This window comes from Ambystoma mexicanum, chromosome 4q (genome assembly GCF_040938575.1).
Source record: "Ambystoma mexicanum isolate Mex_15411 chromosome 4q, UKY_AmexF1_1, whole genome shotgun sequence".
Classification (NCBI taxonomy): Eukaryota; Metazoa; Chordata; class Amphibia; order Caudata; family Ambystomatidae; genus Ambystoma; species Ambystoma mexicanum.
In genome coordinates this window covers 174322709-174347498 of record NC_090928.1, presented here as the reverse complement: position 1 = coordinate 174347498, position 24790 = coordinate 174322709, and positions in this window count along the sequence as shown.

Here is a 24790-nt window from a genome sequence, read left to right as displayed (position 1 = left end):
GTTTACGGATATCGACGCTGTAGGAGATGTATATATTGCCTGTATGCCCCTCCTAGTTTTGGGGCCTATTCCAACCTTCTGCAGGACGGCGCCCAGAAATTCCCACTCCACTCTATCAAAGGCCTTTTCCGCATCAATTGATAGCAGGACGGGGTCCCCAGGGAGGTTGCGGGCCACATGGATGAGGTACAATGTTTTGAGCATGGAGTCAGCTCCCTGTCTCCCGAGTATAAACCCAACTTGATCTGAATGGACCAGGCGGGGCACTAGCGTTTCTAATCTAGCCGCCAGTACCCTGGAGTAAATGTTTGCGTCAAGGTTGAGAAGGGAAATAGGGCGATAAGATTCGCAGTTTTTGGGGTCCCTGCCCTCTTTGGGAATCACCGTTATCAAGGCTTTTTTAAAGGAGTCCGGGGCCTGTCCTGTCGCTAGTATTTCATTAAATAGAACCGAGAGGAAGGGGGCTAGTTGTTTGGCAAACGTCTTATAGAAACCGGCGGTATAGCTGTCTTCTCCCGGGGATTTACCTAGTGTTAGCCTTTTGATCACCTCATGAACTTCCTGTTCATTAATTGGGAAATCCAGAAACTCGGTTTCTGCGTTCGTTATCGTGGGCATAGTGATTGATGATCGGTAGGCTGATGGGTCAGGTTGGCCGGGAATTATCTCAGAGGTGTAGAGTTTCTCATAAAACTTGGCAAAGGATTCTGGGATATTGCAGGGGGTATGGGGAGGAGGGACAGCATCCTCGATGATTTTGTTCACTCTACGGTCAGCTCTTTGTTCCCTAAGTCTGGCTGCCAAAAAGGCATCGGCCTTATCTCCTTTCTCATAAAAGTTCTGTTTCAAAAATTGCAGTTTACGCACCACTTGATCGTGTTCTAAGTGCCGCAATTCTTCCCTTTTTAGCTGCACAGTTTTCACTTTATCGGGGTCAACTCTATGTTCTTTTTTCATTTCCCCTTCCAAATGACCTATATCGACCCTCAACCTTTGCTCTATAATTTTCCGTTCCCTTTTCTTTGCGGCCCCCTCCCGTATTAGTGTCCCTCGCCATGTGGCCTTCCCTGCCTCCCAGACCACTTGTTTGGAAACCTCCCCATAGTTATTAATTTTGAAGTACTCTTCGATTTCGGTCTCCATAGTCGTCTTGAAGACAGAGGGTTTTGTTGCACCGCCATTTCCCTCCCATGGTGGGTAGTTCCGCCCAAGAAATGTCAGCCAGAACCATGTCGTGATCCGACCAGGTTATTGGAATAATGTCTGAGTGTTGTGTAGTTGGTATGAGGTCGTTCGACATGTATATATAGTCAATGCGCGTAAATGTGTGGTGGGGATTTGAATAGAAGGTGTATCCAGCTTCACCGGGATGCATTATTCTTCATATGTCATTCATGTCGTACAGATGCATTATCTCGACAAGGTCGGTACGTCCCCCTTTAATCTGATTCCTTGTCTCTGGATTCCCCGGTTTCCAGTCAATACCTGGATCAGCCCATTGGTTGAAATCACCCCCCAGGATTACGTGCCCTGTTGCCTCCATCAATATTTTTGGGATTACTCTCTGGAGGAATGCAGGCAGTCCAATGTTTGGTGCATATACAGTGGCAATAGTCACTTTCACTCTGACTATTTTCCCCGTGATCAGAAGGGTCCGACCTGCCACATCAGACCATGTCTTTTCTACCTCAAATTGGATGCCCCTCTTGAGCAGGATACCAACCCCACCTTTTCTCAGCGGGCCTGAGCCCCAGAACTCTAGTCCCCCCCACTTCCCGATGATGCTTCTTTCTTCCCCTTTGGCAAACTTGGTCTCTTGCACCAGCATTATGTCAATGTTGGATCTGCGGAATTCCCTTGCCACTAATGACCTCTTAGTTGGAGAGTTCAGCCCTTTTACATTGATGGACGCCACTCTGAGCAAGTCTTTCTTTTTTAGGTTATCAAGAGATGCCATCTTCGAATGTCTCTGGAGTGTCTTTCAAGACTGGCGACCAGACAATTGCTCGCTTCTCAAGGCCCATATCAACGTTGGTGTTGAAAACAAATTCAAATGGTGCTGTCATTATTCCAACATCCCTTTCCCTCAGAAGTTGCTGAGGCTCAAGGAAGCCCAGGAACTGAGGTGCTGCATTAGCAGCTTTTGACGGCGTCCGAAACGGACTTGGTGACAGTGTTCCGTCCATTGTCGGACCATCAATGGGGACCATTACCTCACGGTCCCAGTCAAATTTTCCATCTCAACATAAGGGTGAGCCCCCGTCCCACTTCCACCCCCCCCAACTTCATGTAATACAACAGTGGTAACAACAATAATCATACAAAAATATAACAATATAACATTACGTGCACTCCCGGGGTTGTCTCACGTGAGTTCCTACCCCCGCTTACTTCAGAGGGGTGTTCTTCTGTCGTCCCCCGAGCACTTGACTTCCAAGCTCTCGGTCTCCATATGACCAGAGTCCCGTGCTTCAACCATTGGTACCAGTGCTTCTGGCCATGGCATCCAGGAGGTACATCCTCATTTTCCATTATCGGGTGTGTTATTGGGGAGTCTGAATTTTCTGGATCCTTTCACTCTTTTGCGCCTAGGTCCCTGTTGTTCCCATTGCATTCCATATCGTTCATTATCCCCATTTTCATTGTCTTTCGGGCCTGTACTCAGAAGGTCGGCAATGCATTCTTTTATGTCATGCTCTGGTCTAAGGACGATTTTCCTACTCCCAAGTTCAAAGGTGAGTGAGAACGGGTAACCCCATCTGTATCGTATGCCCTGTTCCTTGAGCCATTTTGTCAGGGGACGGCAAAGGCGTCTAAGCGCTAACGTAAGCGCAGATAGGTCCTTAAAGATCGTAATTTGAGCTCCTCCCATCGTGAGTGGGCCTCCGGATCTGGCCTTCTCAAGAATCCTAGTCCTGTCCTGCTGTCTATGGAATTTGGCCAGGACCGAGCGGGGACCACTGTGGGGTCCACCAGCTCGGTGTATCCTTTCGGTTTTGGGCTCATCAATTTCTTCATCGGCCGTTAGAATTTTTATAATATCGTGGATCGTGTCCTTGAGGTCCTTTTCGGTTTCCCCTTCACGCTCCGGGATTCCAAAAAAGCGAAGGTTATTCCTTTTTTCCCGATTTTCTAAATCATCCATTTTAAGGCGTATCTCCTCTTCCTTTTTCTCAATGTTCCGTATTCTCATGTCCATTTGTGTCTCAAGTGTGTCGATCGACGCCTGGTTGTTTTCGACACCCTCCAATCTCTCCTTGAAGCTGTCCATTTTCTGGGTGATTTTATCGATTTTGCCACCAAGGTTGGAGCCCATACTTTTTATCTCACTTAGTAATGCAGCAATGCCTCCCCTAGTGGCCGCGGCTCCCGCCTCCGAGGCCTCCAGCGACATGGTGGAGATATGTGGAGCAGTCGGAGAAGATGGGGTGTATGCGAATCTGGAAAGTCTATGTCGCACGTTCATAAAATGGGCCCAGAGTCAGAGGAGGCACACGCCCCTGGATCGGGGGCCTTACCCTCTGCGGGGTCGCGTGGGGTCCTAAGAACAGGACAGACACGAGCGCTTCCCTGGTGATGTCAGGGAGGTCTTCAATGGGGATTCCGAAGTGCCGAGGGGCAGCAAGTCGTGAGCGCCAAGGCTGTGCCGGCCTGCCCGGGGCTGGGTACTGCGTATCACAAGGCAGCGGTCCCTCTTCCTCAGTTTAAGGCCATTGACTGAAGTGTAAGGGCGCTCTGAGCGCATATTCGATGAGGGGTCCAGTAGTCTCTGGGTTCAGGGGTCTAAGGCACGATAGCAGTGGAGTGCCGTAGATTTTCGGGCTTACCGAACAGGGAGTAGGTCCAGGGTGAGAGGAGGCACACGCCCCTGAGTCGGGGGCCTTACCCTCTCCAGATAGCACAGGTGAGTAAATTCCGGAAGCGCTCATACACTGATACAAAGCTGTCATTCAAGGAGGCTAGGCAGGGCGCCAACAACTGTCTCGGATCCTTGCAATGTAGCCTGATGTTAGGATTAGGGCCACAGTCTATAGCTGGCAAAATGGGTCTCCTTCACACGTGCGCCTTCCGCTCAGGATTCTGGCAGTGCAGTGTTCCTGGAGAACGAGTACGCAAAAGTGGCTGGACTCTCCTTAATTACCACACTCCGTACCCGAGGGGCACAGTCCGTCCGCATTCAGCGGGGGCAGAGAAATTTGCCTCCCAGGCGCCGCACACACGGCTCGCGGGTGGAGGAAGTCTTCACGCGGAGATAACCGCCGGATTGCCGCAACGCCAGGGCGCGGTTTCACTGTCGCTGCTGGGCCGCCTCCGGGCTCAGATGTTCACACAGTGATATCTCCACTTCTCCCGGTCCCATTTTGACCGCGTTTGCTCCCAGGTGAGGGGGGGGCCCTCATACAGCTCCACAGCACTTCTCAACTGGTGGGGGGGTCGTGAGACGGGGGCTCAGGTCGCCTCAGGGACCATGGGTGCTGGAGCTCACACGGAGTCGGTGTTCATCCGTCTGCCCCCTGGTGGCCAGTCCAGTGCTTAGGTTTTTGAGCTTGCAAATGCCCTTGTCCTGAAACCCCTCGAAGCCTCCGCGAACTCGGGTGAAACCATTTTAAACATTTATTCCAACCAACACAGGGACTGCATTAATTGGGTATCAAACATACATTTATTTTAATTTGCAATCACCTGCTCAAAATAACACTTCATACAATGGCCATATATATTTAGCAGAGGTTATTGATATCCATATGTGGGTGGTGACAATTCAGTGGAATAAAATGCATTGGTTCACTCGAGTCACTACCACTTATCACCACATTGAGATTGTTATTGACCTCCTCTCAGCAAATCAGAGTGCTCAGAGCGTGGTCAATAACTAATGGTATTGACTTAATTTGGAACATTCTGCCTTTAAAATCAGACAGTGAAACAATAATGCAATTTCCAGGCAAGACACTTCCTCTCTAGAAGGACCTGTTTTTTCACTGCAACTCTCTCCCCTCCACCTTTGAGTATGTCTGAGAGTTAGGAGATTAATTGTCATATTGTCCTTTTGTTTCCTCCAACTTTCATTTAGGACACAGCCAACTCTCGGCTCTGACACCTCTGCCAGCAGGCTCAACATTAATAGGTTTTTTGAGTACTCCTCACAAGAAAACTAATCATGAATACCTGGTTTTTAAACCATTCAATTTATAAGAACTATCAAGCACTTCTCAAGGTTATTCATTATTCGATTTGTAACAATACCAACAAAATATGGCCTTGTTAGATGACATGATAAGTGAATTTTCCAATAGGTACAGTGCTTGATTCTTTTCATGACCTCTTTTGGTTTAAATCCACACTACTATACGTGCATTCCAGCAAGCCCTTATGTTATCTTTCCCTTTTTCCTGTGAACTTTGTCTGTCTATCTTCATGCTTTCTTTTTTTCCATGTCCGTTCCACTCCACATACCACAGTCTGGTTTACGCCCTGGTTGGGGGGGTCACAGTTCACCCAAATCGGCTAGGTTTTGGGGCGCTGTTGTTCGAGTGAATGCAGTAGTCCCCCAACTCACAGGAACTTTTGTGCACTTCTCAAGGCCAGCACTCATCCATAATTCGATTTTTAATAATACCAACAATCCATTGCCTTGTTAGATGACAAGATAAGTGCATTTTCCAATATGGACAGTTCTTGATTCTTTTCATGACCTCTTTTGATGTAAACCAATTCGACTATAAATGCATCCCAGCAATCACTCTCACTCACCCTTATGTTATCTTTCCCTTTTCGTTGCAACATTTGTCTGTCTATATTCACCCTTAGCTATTTCCCATTTCCTTTCTACTCCACAGACCACAGTCTGGTTTTCACCCTGGGTGGCATCACAGATCACTCAAGTGGATAGGTTTCGGGGCACTGTTGCACAAACAAATGGAGTAGACATAGATCTTGTCTGCTCCACTCTGACGATCCAAGCCACAGCCACATTAGCCCACCTTCACTGGATCAGGCCATGATTCTGGGACAGAAACAGCCAGAGGAACCCTTGGAGGGGTCACAGGAGTGGCAGAGGGGCACCAGCGACCCTAAGAATGGAAGACTGGAAGAGAGAGGACCTGCCGGGACCACGCTGCGACAAACAAGATGATGGCCATGAAAGCAGGAGACACAGACTAAGGATGTGGAAACTCGAAGAAGGTGACAGAAATGTCCAAAGTGTGTGTAGTGGATGGATCCTGATAGTAAGCGGGCCAGGTGCTCTGAGGGTAAGGAGTGGGTCTGAGAATGTGGTGCAGGCAGAGACGCCGGGGCTCAGGAGATTGAGGGATCCATACAACTACAACACCTACACCGGGGATCTATCGGTGGAGGTGGAGATGAAGCCCCCTCACTCCTTTGCTCCCATAACCGAGAGAGCTGCTCTACTAGGGCGCCCTTCCCAGGCAGAGAACACTGAGACGTGTTCCTTGCAGGGTGGCACTGTCCATAAATACACAGTCTGTTGGTTGCTGGGCCTCAAAGAAATAAACAGCAAACAGCAGAGTGCTATTGACCCAGGGAGACTGCTGGTGCACAACACAGAGGATCTCAGACGGGAATACTAAGGAGTGGCAGTGCCTGAGAAAGACAATTCTCTCAGCTTGGGCTAGTGGATCAGCCAACTGAGACTTCCCTATAGGATAAGAGAGAAAGTTATCAGTGAAGGGCAACAGAAACTATAAAGCATTTTAATGGAAACACACAGCCATGACCAGGGACACAGAGGAGTCCCATAAGAAGTCAAGTCTACAGCCTAAAATAGATTCATTCACAATGGAAGAGCATTGGCAGACACAGTATATGGATGCAAGATGGGATACAATGCAACTAGAAGGAGAAGCATCCATCCTCATATCCCTCCACAAAGGACATTCTCTGGGCCATTTCTGAGACCAGAAATAAGCAGGAGCAAATCAATCTATGCTGTAGGGTTGGATGTTGGGCTGCTGAGACCGGATTTGCATAAAGTATTAGCAAGACTAGTGGAGGCAGAAAAGCGCATCTCGCACATAGAGGGCATAGTGATACCTCTGCAATCGACAATGCAACAAATACTCAGCAGGACTCAGCAGGACCTGTCAGGACCCTTTCAGAATGGCTTGAACCCTAACTTCACCAAGGCTATTCAGAAGGCCCACCAATCTTTTGATATCGTACAGATGAAACTGAGAACACAAGAAATCAAATATGGAACTACATACCCAATGACTCTCGGAGTAATAGGTCCCCAAGGAGTTCGATTTTTCACAAACCCAATGGAAGCATGGGACTGGGCTGAAAACATGGGTCCTGTTCACAATAAAAAGGGAAAGTTGAGATGGACTCCCAAGGACAAAAATGACTATACACCCAAAGTTGTGGGACAGAGGCTAGAAGCCAACATGCCTCAAATATAAGCACAATTAAGGGAAAATTCCAGAGATGTTGGTGATAAATCACCAGTAATGGAAGAAGTACTGGAGAAAGTAGAAGCGGTGATGGGAAACGTGCCTGTGCAAGGACCCCCTTAAGACTTTCACTGATGGGTGGGGTTGAATGGTTATCAGTTAAGTGGTTATGACAAATGCTTCAAGTTGGGGGGTAATCTAGGGTTGGGGGTGTTAAGGGGATTTTATTGTTGTGGGTTTTGTTTGCAGGGCATGGTCAACACTATAAGTGGTTGTAAATGATAACACTGATCTACATCACAGGTCTTCGTTTAACATAGCCATACAGGGGAATATTGCATAGCAACTATGAGCATGGTTGAAAGGTGTAGATGACTGAAATCTCTCACCGGGAATGTAAATGGGCCGAATGACAAGATCAAGTGACGCTTTCTCACTAGATATCGCAACAGACAAAAACCAGGCATAATCCTCTTGAAAGAGAAGCATTTGCTTGGATCAGCATGCAGATTTCTTGGCCCGGGGACAATATAATGTGGTGGAACATGGAGGCTACTATGAAGGCTCCAGGGGTCTGGCAATCTTAGTTAAATGCACCATCCTCATCAATATAGCCCACTTGAAAAGGGACTTGGTGACAGGTGACCTATGGGGAGAGACGGTGACCATATTAAGCATATATGCACCACTGCCCCTATAAACAGAGTGGGCCTCATTACGACCCAGGCGGTAAGTTACCGCCTGGGTTGTACCTTTACCACCATGGCGTAAACTACATTTACGCCATGGTGGTTGGCGGACTTACCGCCCCATTCCGAGGTTGGCGGGGCGGTAAGTCCCCAATCCCCATTTACCCTTCCCCATTCCCATTTTTGCCCCATAGGGCATAATGGGAGTGGGGAAGGCGTTAATTACGCCACCATAAATTACGGTGGCATAATTAACAACAAGGTCCCTTAGCGCCATGGATTTTAACACCTGCTAAGAGCAGGTGTTAAATCCTCCATGAAGCTAAGGGTCCTCGGAATCAGGCGGTAAGGGTCGGCGCTGTTTACGCCGCTGTAAACCCCTTACCGCCTGGGTCCTAATGAGGCCCAGTTACTGATGGTGGTGCAAACATCACTGGGCAGACTTGACAATAGTGGGTGAGAACTCTAATGTTATCATCAAGGGTAATCTAGATAGGAGCTTGAAAGGGGCCGGACCACCTTGCAATACGCCATGCACTAAATTAGTGAAATTTCTGGAAGCAACTCGTCTAGGGGATGTTTGGAGGGGAATGCACCCCAGGGAATGGCATATCTCATTCTACTCAGGTGTCCACTCATCATTATCCCATCTAGTCTAGATTTTCATTCCATGCACCATAGTGGGTAGGGTGACGGGAGCCCAATACTTATCGAGAGTTATATCAGAACATTCTCTGCTGTATGTTAAGATCACCGGGAAGGAGTTGAAGGGACAGGGGGTTAAATGCTTATTATTTGGGCATTGAAGAAATACAGGAGGATTTGAACGAAGGAATGGAAGAGTACTTTGAGGTGAATGAGGGATCAGTCGAAAGTAGATGTACTATTTGGCGTGCATACAAAACAGTCCTCAGGGGAAGGCTAATGGGGGCAATTGGACACCACCGGAAGGAAGGGAGGGTAATGGTAGAGGCTCTAGTTAAGAAAATAGAGGATAAGAAAGGTAAAATAACAACAGAGTCAAAGAAGAAGTTATTGAAGGCTATAGCACAGTAGAGATCCGTGGTCATGGATGAGGCTAAGTAGGCATACTGGACCACAAAAGCCAGATTGTATGACATAGGGAACAAAGGTGGGAAAATGCTAGTGTGGTTAGAAAGGAAAGAGGAGGAGTCCAGATGGGTCAGGGAAATACAGTGGGACGGGGCGACCGGTACAAAAAAGGCAGTCAAATCAATAATGAACTTTCTAATTTCTATCAGAAATTGTATTGAGAAGTAGTGGGACCAGACGAAAAGGGAATCCTGGCATATCTGGAAGGGGTTTGTTTTCCTGTAGTAAGGGAGCAGGCTCGGCTAGGGAGATCACAGTGTAGGAGGTGCAGGATGCAATCAATGACCTGCAGTCGGGTAAACACATGGCCCAAATGGGATCCCACTCAAATGCTGGAAGCAGATGGGGTATACAGTTGTGAAACCAATTTTAGAAATGTTCAGAGAAAGTCATGAAAAAGGGGAGCTCCCGACATAGCTGAGGACTGACTTTATAGTGGTCATACATAAAAAAAGGAAACCAACAGACTTGTGCGCCTCACACCGACCTATTTCATTTTTAAACAGAGAGGCAAATATTCTTGTGAAGATCCATGCAAACAGGATGACAAGGGTCATTGATTGGTTGGTGCACTCGAACCAATGTGGCTTTGGCCCTGGCAGAGCCACGAGAATTACCCTGTGAAGGGTATATCACGCGATGGCACTGGAGGATACCCTACAGAGCCCCCATGCAATAATGTCTCTAGATTCAGTAAAGGCTTTTGCTTCAGTATGGTGGGAATTCTTATGGGCTGCCATGGCTAAAAGCTGGTTTTAGGCCTATCTTTGTTTCATGAGTGAAATTACTATATGCAAACCCACTTGCAAGGGTAAGAATAATGGCTTTATTTCACGAAACTTCCCAATTTGGAGGGGTACCTGACAAGGAATTCTCACTTTCTGGACTGCTGTTTAAATTAGCGATTGAACAGCTGGTGGAAAAGATCAGATCAGACCAATCACTGAGGGGCTACAGGTGGTCAGGAGACTCGGAGGACAATATTCCCTTTACGTGGAAGACCTCCTAATGTGCCTCAGGTAACCTAAGTGGACTGGCCCCATAGTGATGGAAATATTACAGGAATGTTGTATACACAATGGGCTCAAAATAATTGGGGTAAATCGGTCCTTGCACTGTTGACAGGGTGGTTTGGGTGATACCGGACCATTCAAATATCTTGGCACTCATTCCTGGTCGATAACATGGACCCAATAATTAGTAGACTGCAAGAAGATGCTAAACATTGGGCTACCTAGCCACTTCCAATGATAGGAAGAGCCAATTTATTCAAAATGATGTCTCTCCCTGGACTGTTACACATATTACAAAACACCCCAGTGAAAGTCCCTAAAACACTATGGGCCTCATTACGAGGTAGGAGGTAGCCATGGTGCTATTAGCACCATGGCTACCCCCTTACCGTATTCCAGGTCCAGGTTCCCGAAATAGGGACTTACCGGGTCATTCCAACCTTGGAGAACATGGTAAGTCCCCATTCCGGGAACCATTCCCCATTCCCATTCGAGCCCCCATAGGGCTCAATGGGAATAGGGATGGAGCTAATAACGGTACCGCAATTTGCGGTACCGTTATTAGCTCTGAAGTCCCTTAACGGGACCCTTCCATAACGCCTGGTAAAACCAGGCATTAAGGAAGGCACCCGCTAAGGCACCTCGGGATAGGGTGATAAGGGATTACCGGCACCAGTGTTCTTACCGGAGCCGGTAATCCCTTACCACCTACCTCGTAATGAGGCCCTATTTGTTAGGCTAATCAGAGGGCTCATTTGGAGCCAAGGCACCCATGGATAGCGTTGAGGACATTAACATGGTCGTTTTGGGAGGGTGGTCTTGGGGTACCAGATATCCAAAAGTACTAATTGGGCATCTTAAATAGTGGTGGCTAATGAATGGGTGTTCAGAGGGACAGCCCAGTCACACACAAACCTGGAATTGATAAAGATGAGAGTTAGGTCCCCCTACAAATACTGTATGGAACCCCAGGTTTTGAAAGCCTGCCTTCAACACGGCAAAGGATTGTGCAGATTAGGAGAGAAGTCACACCTGTAATGGAGTGGAAAGTAAAAGCCACTAAGTGTTCCTACTTATGGGAGAATCAAGACATCCCAGAGGCAGGCAAGCTAGTGAATCAGTCAAGATGGTTGGAGAAATGGGTACACAAAGTGGAAGATATAATTGTGAATAAGGAAATCACGTTGTTCCAGTTACTGCAGTAGAAATATGGATAACCCAGAGAGATCACTACACATACATGACACTGAAACATGCTGCCACAGCTCACTTGGGAAGAGAGATAGATGTCCTGGAACATACACGCCTGGAAATCCACTTACTATCTAAAGGGCTGGATGGAAAAGCAATCACGATACTATGTCAGGTAATAAATAATACTTCACTGCCCATGACAAAATTGAAAGCTAGTTGGGATATTGAAAGCACACAGAGCCATAAGAGAGGTCAACATGTTGGTTAGACTGAAGCTAATACAATATAAAATCCTGTACAGAACATATTACTGAAAGGAAAGGCTTTATAGAATGTGTTCCGCTGCTAACAACACCTGTCCAAAGTGTGAAAGAGGAGTGGGGACTCTATTCCATTTACTCTGGGAATGCCGAAGGGTTAAGAGGAGAGGATACTAAACAAGCTGTCTAGGTTGATGGAACACATTATTCCAAGAAAACCCAAATTGCTAATACTTAGGGCCTCATTACAAGTCAGACGGTAAGGGTTAACGGCGCCGGTAAAGGTGCCGGTGCCGTCAACCCCGTACCGCCTGATTACGAGGTCCCCTCACAGGACCCGGTCTGCATGTCTGGTTTCACCAGATGTGCAGAGCGCGTCCCGCGAGGGGAAGAAGGAGCAAACAACGGGCCGCTCGTAATCGGCCCATTGTTTGCTCCCTCTCCCATTCCCATTCAGCCCTATGGGGGAAGGCTTCGGTCCGGCTTCCCAGAGGGAGGAATTACCGGGCCCTCCGAACTCAGAATGGCCCAGTAATTCCTCATTCTGGGAACCCGGACCCGATTTTGGCTACTGCCAAAATCGTAATGAGGCCCTTAATATTTGGGGACATTACGAAAGCTCAGGAAGAGAAAAAACGGCTCAATTTCACGCTAAGATCCATCTTGGGGGATCTGTCAACCAAATGGGGCATGGGGGAAGTCCCTACAGTGGGTATGTGGAAGGAGGGTATAGAGCAATACTGTGTGATCGAAGAGATAATGTATAGGAACAGGGACTGTGCAGCAAAATACCAGAATATCTGGGAGATATGTGACCATCCTTGTGGTTAAATGTTTTATGTTATTTCTGTTGAAGTTTTCAAAGAGAACATCCAATAAAAAATGGTTTGTAAAAAAAACAGTAAAGGAGCAGTGTGATATTGACCATTAAACTCATGGCATTATGCGAGTAAGGGGGTCATTTCAACCCTGGCGGTAGGGGGTTAACGGCACCGGTAAGGATGCCGGTGCTGTTAACCCCCTACCGCTCTATTACGAGGTCCTTTAGCAATTGCGGGCCCGTTATTAGCTCCTTCCCCATTCCCTATGGGTGCTCAAATGGGAATGGGGAATGGTTTTCAAAATGGGGACTTATCGGGTCCGCAAAGGTCGGAATGTCCCGGTAAGTCCCCATTCCGACACCACAGCCCCGGACCCGAGTTTGGAGGCAGCCGTGGTGCTAATAGCATTACGGCTGCCTCCAAACTCGGAATGACCCCCTAAGAGTTGAATTCCTAGTATACTGAGGAGATGTTAGTCTACTTAAACTCAGCACTTGGTTATACTGTATTGTGTGAGGTAGTACGCACATTTCAAGGAGGAACTGTCAAGCAGTTCCATGGAATAATATGGAAGCTGAACAACGGATGCTCACCTCGTGGCTTTGAGTGTCTTGAGCTCATCATAGGATCAACCCGATTCTGTCTTTGCAGGGGCATTAACCTAGTGGTTACCATTCCTAGATGGGTCTGAGTGAACTCATTTACTTTGACACCCGATTACAGAAGCAGGATACTATTTTTGGCAAGACAGGCAAATTGCTGGGAAAGTTCCAAGTACGGTTTGTGATTGCAAAGTATGTTTGTTTCTTGTAACCCCCTCCGACATCATCATCATCGTCCCTAGGTTATTTTGGACAGGACAAATAGAAATGATCACTTATGTATGTGGCAGCTTTGAAGCTCCTAGGTTCCTGTAAACCGATCAAGCAGTCTTCAGCAAGAAAAATAAATACCTTAGACAATGAAAGGAATACGATTCTGGACGCACACTTTCAGCGATGGTGGCTGGAATATTCAGGTGTCCTTTATATCTATCCCTTTGTGTCTTTGATACCTACGCCCTTGTATATCAAGAGCTGCTTGCCATAGAAAGACTTAGGTGTGGTGAGCCGCTGGATGTGAATTGGGACATTACAGCTTTTCATAGAAATTGAGGTATATTTGCTGTAATCGGTCTTAATCTTTTAAAAATTCTTTTGGTTACGGAAATTATCTAAGCAGGATTACAGAATGTAACAATCTGAAAATCCGATAGTAAACAACTCAACAGATAACTGGCACTTTCAAACCAACAAAATACAAAGAAGGCTGATGTTGCCCTTTTAGCACCATATTGAATCATAATGTTGCACCTCCTGACATTGAAGAACCTATGACATTTGCCACTATTTCGTAGGCCAGTTTATGGCCAATGATGTCGCACTCTTTATGCTGTCTAATAGGAATACACCTTACTATGTTTTGCACTACATATTTTTAAATGCACTGCTTGGGTTTGCCTCCCCCATTTTTCCCTTGCCACCTACCCCCACCTCAGTCCTTCCTTCTCTGTGCTTTCAAACAGTACCACTATAAATTGTCACTTTCGAAAACATCAGTAAAATAAAGTGGATGAGCATCTATTAACAGCTTGTTCGGTTGTCATTCTAGAGGATTTGTATTAACAGCTTATTTTTCATTGATTTTTTGGTTGGGAAAACCCATGGCAACGAGCCCTGCACTTGTTTTCCCCCTATTTGTGCCATTTTTGTTAGGTGCCCCCTGATGGAACGGGGCACAGGGCAATAAAAAACTCTTGTGATCCCCTACTCCATGAGAGTAAACTAACAATCTTCTTCTAACTTTGATGAATCCATATAGATTTATCTTGCTTTTTACAGCTGCAAAATACAGGCAGACTCTGGCCACCATGATTGATTATTTCCCAGTGCGGGGGCGGAGGGGTGGAATAACATGTAATGGAACCAAGGAAAAAAATGGTTTCTCAAATCTTTTACTGCACCAGCTGAAAAATTATATAAATCTGACAGAGGGGACCGTGGAGGCGAACACTGTAGCGGAGGCGATCCAATCTGCTGCTTTCAGAGGCTCTTCCAAAATGAGCCTGCAAGTGTTAATATAGTGAATTGTTGCACTACTGTAGTTAAGAATTTTTCATGGACTTTTTGAATGAATGTCATTTTGTAAAACTTTCACATGTTTTAAAAAAAAATATATAAACCAAAATAAAAAGCTAAAAGAAAAAAACAACAACAAATGAACTAGGTCTCGTCGCTTTAAGACCACTACGGTGGTGGTGTGCACATTATAAAAGCCATTTACCATAGCATAACATAGCAGAACTTCATGCCTGTGGAGTCTCTGTTATAAAAATTGCAGAAATGTATTTATATATTTATTTGTACATTTAGAGCAGCGTGCACAGCCCATAGGCATCTAGGCACTAGTTACAAGTAGAGCAAACAGAAGTCAGTAGGGGCCGGGCAGGGAGGAGGAGAGTCAGTTGAGTACATCATATTAAAGTCAGCGGGCCTCATTACGAGGTTGGAGGTAGCCATGCCCTTAATAAGGGCATGGCTACCCCCAAATTCGGGTCCGGCTCCCGCGAAAGGGGAATTACCGGGCCATTTCGGCCTTGGAGAGCCCGGTATTTCCCTTTCGCGGGACACAGAGCCAGTATGTCCCCATTCCCATTGAGCCCCTACAGGGCTCAATGGGAATGGGGAGGATGGTAGCAGCGGTACTGTTCATAACGGTACCGCTGCTACCAACCTGGTCTGCTTGCAGGTGCCGCTCTGCATGCCTGGTCTGACCAGGAGTCCAGAGCGGCACCCGCAAGCAAACTCGTAATGTTGTGGCATGGCCTTACAGCAACAGTCGTAATGAGGCCCAGTGTCTTTCTATGGGCCTCATTACGAGTTTGGGGGGTAGCCATGCCCTTATTAAGGGTCCCGCAAAAGGGGACTTACCGGGCCATTCCGACCTTGGAGGGCCCGGTAAATTCCTTTTGCAGGACCCAGACCCGGTATGTCGCCATTCCCATTTGAGCCCCTAAAGGGCTCAATGGGAATGGGGAGGATGGCAACAACGGCCCTGTTGATAACGGGGCCGTTGCTGCCATCCGGTAATGCTCACGGGTGCCGCTCTGCACGCCTGGTCTGACCAGGCATTCCAGAGCAGTGTTAGGCAGAAACCTGTGCAGTTCCCTCTGGGACCACTGTAAAAGATTTAAGACTACAGGTGTTTGGCAGTAAACCCACTTGGTAGCAGTCTGTACCACACAGATTCCCTTGGTAGCTGTGGCTGAGCAGTCAGACTTCCCTCAAGAAGAGTTAGGCAGTATACAGAGCATTCACAATAGGTCAAAAGAACACAGTAGAACAAGTAAACACTGACCAGAGCTTGGTGTAAAAGAGATATAATTATTTATTTAAATCCACATCTAGAAAAACACACAGACACTAATGTTAAGCAGTTCAAAAACATGGTCACTAAAAGATATACACTCCCTTAGCAGAATATTAGACAAGTCTTAAGTAAAGCCCCACTTATTTTCAGACAGCGGTGAGCACTTAACTCAGATGGCACTCTAATAATTCGTTTTAAAAGGGAGAGAAAAGCAGAGTATCATTTGAAACAGATCCCAACACTTTCACAAGAACACGACAAGAGAGGAAGGCAAAGTAAAAGAGTTCAGAAGGCCGGATCCACTTTAAGAGGATCAGAATGAAAGGGACCAGTTAGATGGTCAAGGCGGCCAGCCCAGTCCAGAAGGTTAAGGGATTATTATTACCTTGTAGCAATCTTTAGACAGGGAGGCCTGGCGGACACGGTACCTTAAAGTGGTGAGAATACTCCAGCGGGGGCAGTTGTTCCTGGCAGCAGATGCAAGTCGGTGCTTCATCCGGGGGAAGAGAGGATCTCATCGGGGAGGAAGACAGGAGTCCGTTGCACTGCCAGGGAAGAAACCAGCCGCGGAGTTCTCAGGTAAAAGGAGCGGTCCTTTTATTTGCGGTCCAGTGGTAAGTGGCTATCCGGTTGCCGGGGTGCTTGGCACGGGCAATTCGACCACAAGACGTCCTGGGATGCAAGGAAAAGAAGGTAAACTGGTTGTGCCCACCAGTCAGGGGAAGAAGCCTCTATAGCCGGGAGATCTTCTCTGTCGTCGGGAAGTGGTGATTCGGTTCCGCAGGGCTCCACCGCTGGTGTCGTCGTGGCAGGTCGGCTCAGCAGGTCGGCTCAGCTTCTCCCTCGTTGGATTCTCAGGTCCTGTGGCGACTTCTGAAGTTCCAGTCCCCAAAGCACAGGGCAATTTTATGCAGCACACCCCCATTCACTCAGCCTAGCTGTCAATCAAAATGCTAAGTGGTGAGCCGGCTGGCTCACCACTTGGGCCAATCACACAAGAGTGCGACTTGAGTTACCAAGGTAACTCAGTCCAGGGTGCCTAAACCCCCTCCCACACCGCCTGTGGTACCCAGACAGAGTGGCACCACTTTTGGAGGCTCCTGTGGAGAAGCCCGCCAAAAGTGGAACAAAGGGCTCGACTTGGGTTGGAGTCACAGAAGAGAACACAAAAGCCATTTTAGAATCGAGTCCTGGCAAAAAATACCAACCGGCGAATTAATATTAAATAAATAAACCGGCGGTATGTTCGAGGCTATGAGAATTAAATAATTAAAGTTGGTAGCCTCGAACAATGGGAAAATCCCATAGGGATATATTCGCGGTCGAATATAAAAAGTAGTATCCACTGCCACCAGCCAAAACTCGATCAGGGGGGATGGAGACATGCCCCCTCGACTAACAGACCCCGGGGCAATCGAATTGCCCCGACCAGTACGTCCACAATAGGAAGGTTTGTACCAGTTTCTGTTAATAATTTGGGACTAGTAAAGCCAATGGTGACTTTACATGCCCTGGGAGAGAGTAGCCAGTCCCAGGGTATGGAGTCTATGGTGGGGTGTCACTATGACACCCCTGTGTCACTGCACGGAGTAACACACATAGTAAAAACACATGAGACCCTATGGAGTAAAGGACCCCATAGCCCATAAACACATTAACAGCCAAAGGAACACCACAAATCCTGTCCAGGAGTGGGAGAAAAGAGTCTCACTCTTGGCAGGAGAAAAAAACAAACTCCAGAAATCCAGCAAAGCTGCTGGGGGACTCACTAGGTTAGGAAATTCAGCCTAAAGAGAGAATTCTCCCTAACACTCGCCCCCCTCCAGACTAAGGGACAGGAGGATTTAATCCACTCCTGGATGATCTCATACCTCGCGTCAATGACATACATCCTAGAGAGACCATCAGCATTTTGGTGGTGACACCCTGACCTGTGCTCAATGGTGAAATCAAAACCTTGCAGGCAGATTGACCATCTCAATAGTTTTGGGTTTTCCCCTTTCATTTGCATTAACCATCTCAAGGGTTGGTGGTCAGTCTGAATGAAAAAAGTAGAACCATACAAGTATGGCCTAAACTTCTTCAGAGCCCACACAATAGCAAAACACTCTCGTTCAATGGCTTCCCACCTTGTTTCAGGATCCTTCAGTAGTCTACTGATGAAGCAAATGGGGTGCTCCCTACCTTTCCCATCCAGTTGACTGAGTACTGCACCTATTCCTATATTTGAAGCATCTGGTTGCACAATGAAAGTTTGGTGGTAGTCAGGAGCTCTGAGTACTGGGGCTTGGCAAAGAGCCTTTTTCAGGGTTTCAAAGACCTGATTGCATTCCTCATTCCACCTAACCTTTTTAGGGAATTTAGGAGAGGAGCTGACATTCAGTGGAGAAGCTATGGACCCATAGTTCTCAATGAAATTCCTGTAATACCCAGTGAGGCCTAAGAAGGCTCTCACCTGAGTCTGAGTAGTAGGTGTTGTCCAATTTTTCACAGCTTCAATCTTACTGGGCAAAGGCCTTATTTCTCCACCTTCTACCTCATGTCCAAGGTAGACCACTTTACTCTGTCCAATCTGGCATTTACTTGCCTTTATGGTCAGATTGGCCTTTCCAAGAGTCTGCAAAACATATCTCAGGTGGCCCACATGTTCTTCCCAGGAATTGCTGAACACTGCTATGTCATCCAAGTATGCCATGCAGAAGTCCTCCATCCCATTCAGAACCTGGTTTTCCATCCCTTGAAATGTAGCAGGTGCATTTTTTCAATCCAAAAGGCATGACCTTAAACTGGTATAAGCCAACTGGGGTAGAAAATGCAGTTTTCTCCTTGGCATGGTCTGTCAGGGCTATTTGCCAATAGCCTGACGTCAAGTCAAATGTGCTGAGGAACTTAGCTGCACCAAGTCTATCCACCAACTCATCTGTCCTTGGCAACGGGTGGGCATTAGGCTTAGTGACTGCATTAAGAGCTCTGTAATCCACACAGAATCTAAGTTCTTTAGATCCTGCCTTTGGTACTAACACAACTGGGCTAGACCATGGACTAGTAGAGGGCTCTATTACCCCGAGATCAAGCATCTTGTTAACCTCACCTTTTATGTGGGTTCTTACATTCTCTGACATTCGATATCCTCTGCTTTTGACTGGCAGACAGTCACCAGTGAATATGTCATGCTGTCCCCACGGGGTCAAGCCTGGTGAAAGTGAGAACAGGGAGGCAAACTGATTTAACATAGATTTGCACTCTTCCTGTTGCTCAGGTGTCAGATTTGAAGAGAGGAGATCAGGAAGAGCTTTACTCTCTTCTTCTTCCTCTGATGATGCTAGAAGCAAAGCTCCTACATCAGGTCTGGAGACATACGCTTTTAGTCTGTTGGTGTGGAAGACTGTTGGAGCCTCCTTGGGATTGCCCAAGTCCACCAGATAGTTGACCTCTCCAAGTTTACCCACAGCTTTGAAGGGTCCCATCCATTTGTCTTGCAAGGCCCTCTGCCTTGTTGGAATTATTACAAGAACTAGCTGGTCCTGAGTAAACTCAACCATGTTAGCCTTTCGGTCATGCCAGTGCTTGACCAATGCTTGTGCAGCTTTCAAGTTATCACTTGCTTCTGCCATCATTTGTGACATTCTCCTTCGGAGACCTATCACATAGTCAGTCACTCTGACTGGCTTGTGGGAAGGAGCACTCTCCAACCCTTCCTTGATCAGGGCCAATGGACCTCTGACCGGATGACCATAAAGAAGTTCAAAGGGAGAATAACCTACTCCCTCCTGAGGGACTTCTCTATAAGTAAAGAGAAGGCATGGCAGTAGAAGGTCACACTTTCTTTTAAGGGGGTCCTCTAAAGCACCTATCATGCTCTTCATGGTTCTGTTGAACCTTTCAACCAGCCAATTTGTATGAGGGTGGTATGCGGTTAAGAACTTGTAAGTAACTCTGCAGGTTTTCCACATGGCGTTCATGTAGTGGGACATAAAATTTGACCCCCTGTCAGAGATTACTTCCTTAGGAAACCCAACCCTGGTAAAAATACCAAGGAGGACCTTAGCCACAGCCGGAGCTGTAACAATCCTCATAGGAATTGCCTCAGGGTACCTAGTAGCATGGTCTACTACAACAAGTAAAAACCTGTTGCCTGAGGAGGTTGGAGGATCAAGGGGACCAACAATGTCAATCCCTACCCTCTCAAATGGGACTCCCACTACAGGGAGGGGCACTAAAGGTGCCACATTCTTGGAGCCAACCTTACCAGAAGTCTGGCAGGTGTGACAGTTCCTGCAGTACCTATCTACTTCAGCCCCCATCTTTGGCCAATAAAAGTAGAGTGAGAGCCTTTCCTTAGTCTTTCTGAAACTCAAGTGACGAGCCAAAGGGATCTCATGGGCTAACTGCAAGAACTGTGGTCTGTTCTCTTGGGGTACTACAAGTCATTTGTTGTCCCCAGGTGCAGACTCCGTTGGTTCACTGTAGAAGAGGCCATCTTCCCAGTGTAACATATATTTCCCAGGCTCTTGCCCTTCAGCCTGAGCATCTGCCTGGTGGCGAAGACCTTCCAGAGTTGGATATTCTCTCTGTCCCTTACTGAAGTCTGCCCTGTTGGGTCCACCTTCTGCAGGTAAAGACTGCAGCTCAGGATGGTCAACAAGATCCAGATCTCCAATGAGTTCCTGGCCTTCCACTAGCTCTTCTTCAGAGTCTAGTTCAACCACACAGGGTTGTACCTCCCTCTCAGCCTCAGCTGGAGGCGGGAGTTACTGGTGTAACTTTGGACTAGGGGAAGTCCTTGTTGGCTGCACTGCAGTGCTGGCTGTGAGGTTCTTTTTAGAAGTTTTAGATTTCCCTTTTCCTTCTAGTTTCTTAGAGACAGCAGCTGACATCTCCAGTGGAGCAGGAGTGATCTCTTTCTTCATCATCTCCTTGGGAGCACTTCTCATGGTTCTCTCCCTTGCAGGTCTGGTGAGCTCCTGCAACCTTTTACTAGGAGGTCTGGGGGTATGCGACACTACTCCAAGAGTTTTTAAGTCATTACCCAGCAGAACCCTTCCTGGCTGCTCACTTTGTATGCTGACAGATATCTTCACAGTCATGTCATTACACTGGATGAGAACTGGTAATTAGGAAGCATCTGCACAGGCCCTCCAGCAAACTTGGTGAGGCGTTTGGGTGCCTTAGCAACATCCTCAGCCTGAAAAAACGATTTGTCCACCACAGTTATGCTGGCCCCAGTTTCTCTAATGACAGGAGTCTCCTGACCATTCCCCTGGACACTGTCCTTATAATACTCTTTAGTATTATCTGGGATAGAATTATAGACATCTAAGTTCTGTTGTTCCCACAAACCCAGAGGCACTAAAGAAACACTGCCTGAGACTCCAATGGGTTCATCAGCCAGTAATAGAAAGTTTCCACTTGACATGTGTACTTCCTCCTCTGGAGCGAAGGCTAAGGAGACAAGCTGGACCCCTGAAGGTTTTACCCTTACATCTGGGATCTCCTTTCACATGGTCAGTAGAGCCACAAACAAAGCATTTACCAAATGCTTTCTGGAATGGTGGCTTGTTCTGACCTCCTTCTGGTTTGGCACCAGAAGGTACACTAGCCTGATTTGGTTTCCCTTGTGGCTTACCCTTTTGGTTTTCTTTGGGGCCCTCTTTGGAATTGGAATTATTAGAATTCTCTTTGGAGTCCTTTTTTGGCTGTTTTCGCTCATCCTTTTTCTGAGTAGCTCCAGAATCCTTGTGTTGTGAGTGGCCATGTTGGCAACCCACAAGTCAGCAGCCTTAGCTAACTTCCTGGAATCTAATTCCTTTGAATCAGCCAAGTGCTGTCTGAGCTCAGGAGAGCAGGCATCATAAATTGTCCCCAACATTACAAGATTCTTCATTCTTTCATAAGTGTTAACTCTGTAACCCTTAATCCATCCCTCTAAGTTTTTCAAACTTTCACTCACCCAGGTAGCCCAAGGGGTACATCATGCTCTTTGAGGGTCCTAAACCTCTTAAGGTACTGGGAAGGGGTTTTCCCAAATCTAGCTATCAAATCTAGCTTCAAACACACTCATAATCCTTCTTATCCATCTCCCCCAACTCCATTACCACATCAGTTGCAACAGGGGGGAGCCTAGGGAACAACCAGGGAAGTAACTCATTCCCTGTGATGTCCTGGAGCCCATGATTATACTCAAAACATTTGTAACCAATCCAACACATCCAACTAATTCCTTAGGCATCTGGGGTCTTTTGGGACTGGAACTCCTAGAGGAACCAGAGGAGAGAGAAGCATTTTCCACAGACAACTTCTTCATTTCTAGTTCATGATTAAGCTCTATTTCTCTGAGTCTTAACTCGGCTTGCTTCTTCTCAGCCTGGGCATTCATTCTTCTGAACTCTAGCTCTTGGTTTCTTTCAGATTGAGCAATAAAACGTTTGTACTCTAATTCAAGCTTCATTTTTTCAAGTTCAAAATAAGCAGGGTTACATGTAGGACCCTGTATAGGCCCAGTAGGTACAGTAGGTAAGGCAAACAGAGGTTCAGAGTGGCTAACTTCATTAGGTTCATTTTCCTCTTCTGACTCATTATCAAGACTTTGATTCAGATCAATACCATCACTGTTTTCTACATTTGCTGGGGGGTAGATTCCTCTGTACCACCCAGACTTTGGTTTTCTAACAATCTTTCTATAAGTTCCATTTTCTTGCCCTTCTCAGAGAGATTCTTATGTCTACACAATAGTTTTAAGCAATCAGCAGTTTTGGCAGACAATAATTCTAGGGTATAACTCTCCGTAGCAGACATAGTTAGAAAATCAGCTTTTTAGTGCTAAGCTCTGTGGTTAGTTGTCCTAAAGTGTTCAAAAAGCACTCTAAAGTGTATACTCGATACAAATCCCACCGCTGCCAACAGTGTTAGGCAGAAACCTGTGCAGTTCCCTCTGGGATCACTGCAAAAGATTTAAGACTACAGGTGTTTGGCAGTAAACCCACTTGGTAGCAGTCTGTACCACACAGATTCACTTGGTAGCTGTGGCTGAGCAGTCAGACTTCCCTCAAGAAGAGTTAGGCAGTATACAGAGTATTCACAATAGGTCAAAAGAACACAGTAGAACAAGTAAACACTGACCAGAACTTGGTGTAAAAGAGATATAATCATTTATTTAAATCCACATCTAGAAAAACACACAGACACTAATGTTAAGCAGTTCAAAAACTGTAACGCTCACCTGATTCCCACGGAGGCGCAGGTCTGGCTTCGAGTGCTGGTGCTTCTTCAATGGTGAAGCGTAGGACCCTGAAGATGGACAGGAAGGGCCCCTCTACTCAGGCTTCTCTGGCTCGCAGGAATATTCCCCTTAGGGTCAGGAAGGATGAGCTCTCCATCCTGCTTCTGATGCAGGGGCGCGTTGAAACCCAGTTACTTCACTGGATTGAGGATTGATGGGAGTTCAGGTAAGCTTGACTATTCAGGTAAGGCGCTGTAAAAGTTCTGCTGCAAGTTCAAAAGTCCAAGCTTAATAATAATGTTCATTGTCTTGTTGCAGCAAGCGCTAATGCTTATATCTTTTTCCCCTTAGGGGCCGGGGTTCGGAATGCCGGAGATATGGCGCCGACCCGAAGTGAAACGTGCAGTTCCTGTAAACGACAGGTAAGTTCTGGATGAGCGCTCGGGTAATGTCTTTGCACTCGCTCATTCAATGTCTTTGTCTTTTTTCCCCATAGGGGCTGGGGTCCGGAAAATGCCTGGAAGCGGCAAGACCCGAAATGAAATGGGAATGACCCAACAGGTAAGTCTTAGAAGGAAACTGAGCTTTTCCTATTCCTTTCCTTCTCTCACCTTGTTCTTGTCTTTTTCTCTCTAGGCTCAGGGAAGTGGCTGTGGATCCGGATGATCGCTGCTGAAGATGGAGGCGTCCAGGATAGGTGAGTGAAATGCAGCGCTGCAGCGATCATAGCGAAATGCTTTTAAAAATGATGTCTTCCTTTTCAGGATCGTCGGTGTGATGTCTCCGTGGTGCTGATTTAGCAGGTAAGGTCTTTTGTCTCCCTTTGCAGGTGACCCAGGATACTGACAGGCGTGGCTGATGTCCAGATGCAGGAGCTGACACGGTGAGCGTCCAGCTGCGAGGAGCAGAACAACACGAAGCGTGAGTTGCTGATCGGGTGTCGTTTAAATAGCTTTGGAAGAAGTTCCCAGTGTGTATCCTTCCACCGATCAGGTATGTATCCTTCCCCGACCACACCCGGGTGGAAAGTAGTCCCACAGGTAAAGTAGTTCCATTCAGGCCTCAAGAGGGCCTGGATGTAGCAGCATGGTCTGCATCAGGTAAGTGCACATTAAAACACTTGAACACATGTCTAGCTTTATGAGCCTGGCGCCTAAGGCACCAGGACAGGGGTCCAACATGAGCCTGGCGCCTAAGGCGCCAGGACTGCGTCTAAAGGGCCCCAGCTTGGGCCCGCTGGCACTCCCCTGGGGGAAATGATGCCTGCCTCTGGGGTTGCTGGGTCGGACCTGGCTCCTTGGAGGTAGGCATCATGACAGTACCCCCCCTCAAGGCCCCTCCCAAGGTTCTTTCCACCGGGGGTTTTGGCTTGTTCGGAAATCTCAGGTGAAACCTTTGTACTAATCGAGGTGCTTGGACATGGTTACTAGGCTCCCACAATCTCTCCTGAGGTCCATATCCCTTCCAGTCAACAAGATAGAAGAGTTTCGACTTTACCACCCTGGAGTCTAAAATGTCTTTAACTTCGAATTCTAATTCCCCTTCAATTTGAACTGGATCTGGAGGCTTGGACAATCGGGTTCCTGGTTGTACTGGCTTCAAAAGTGATGCATGAAAAACTGGATGAATACGCATGTTGGACGGTAGATCCAGTTTAA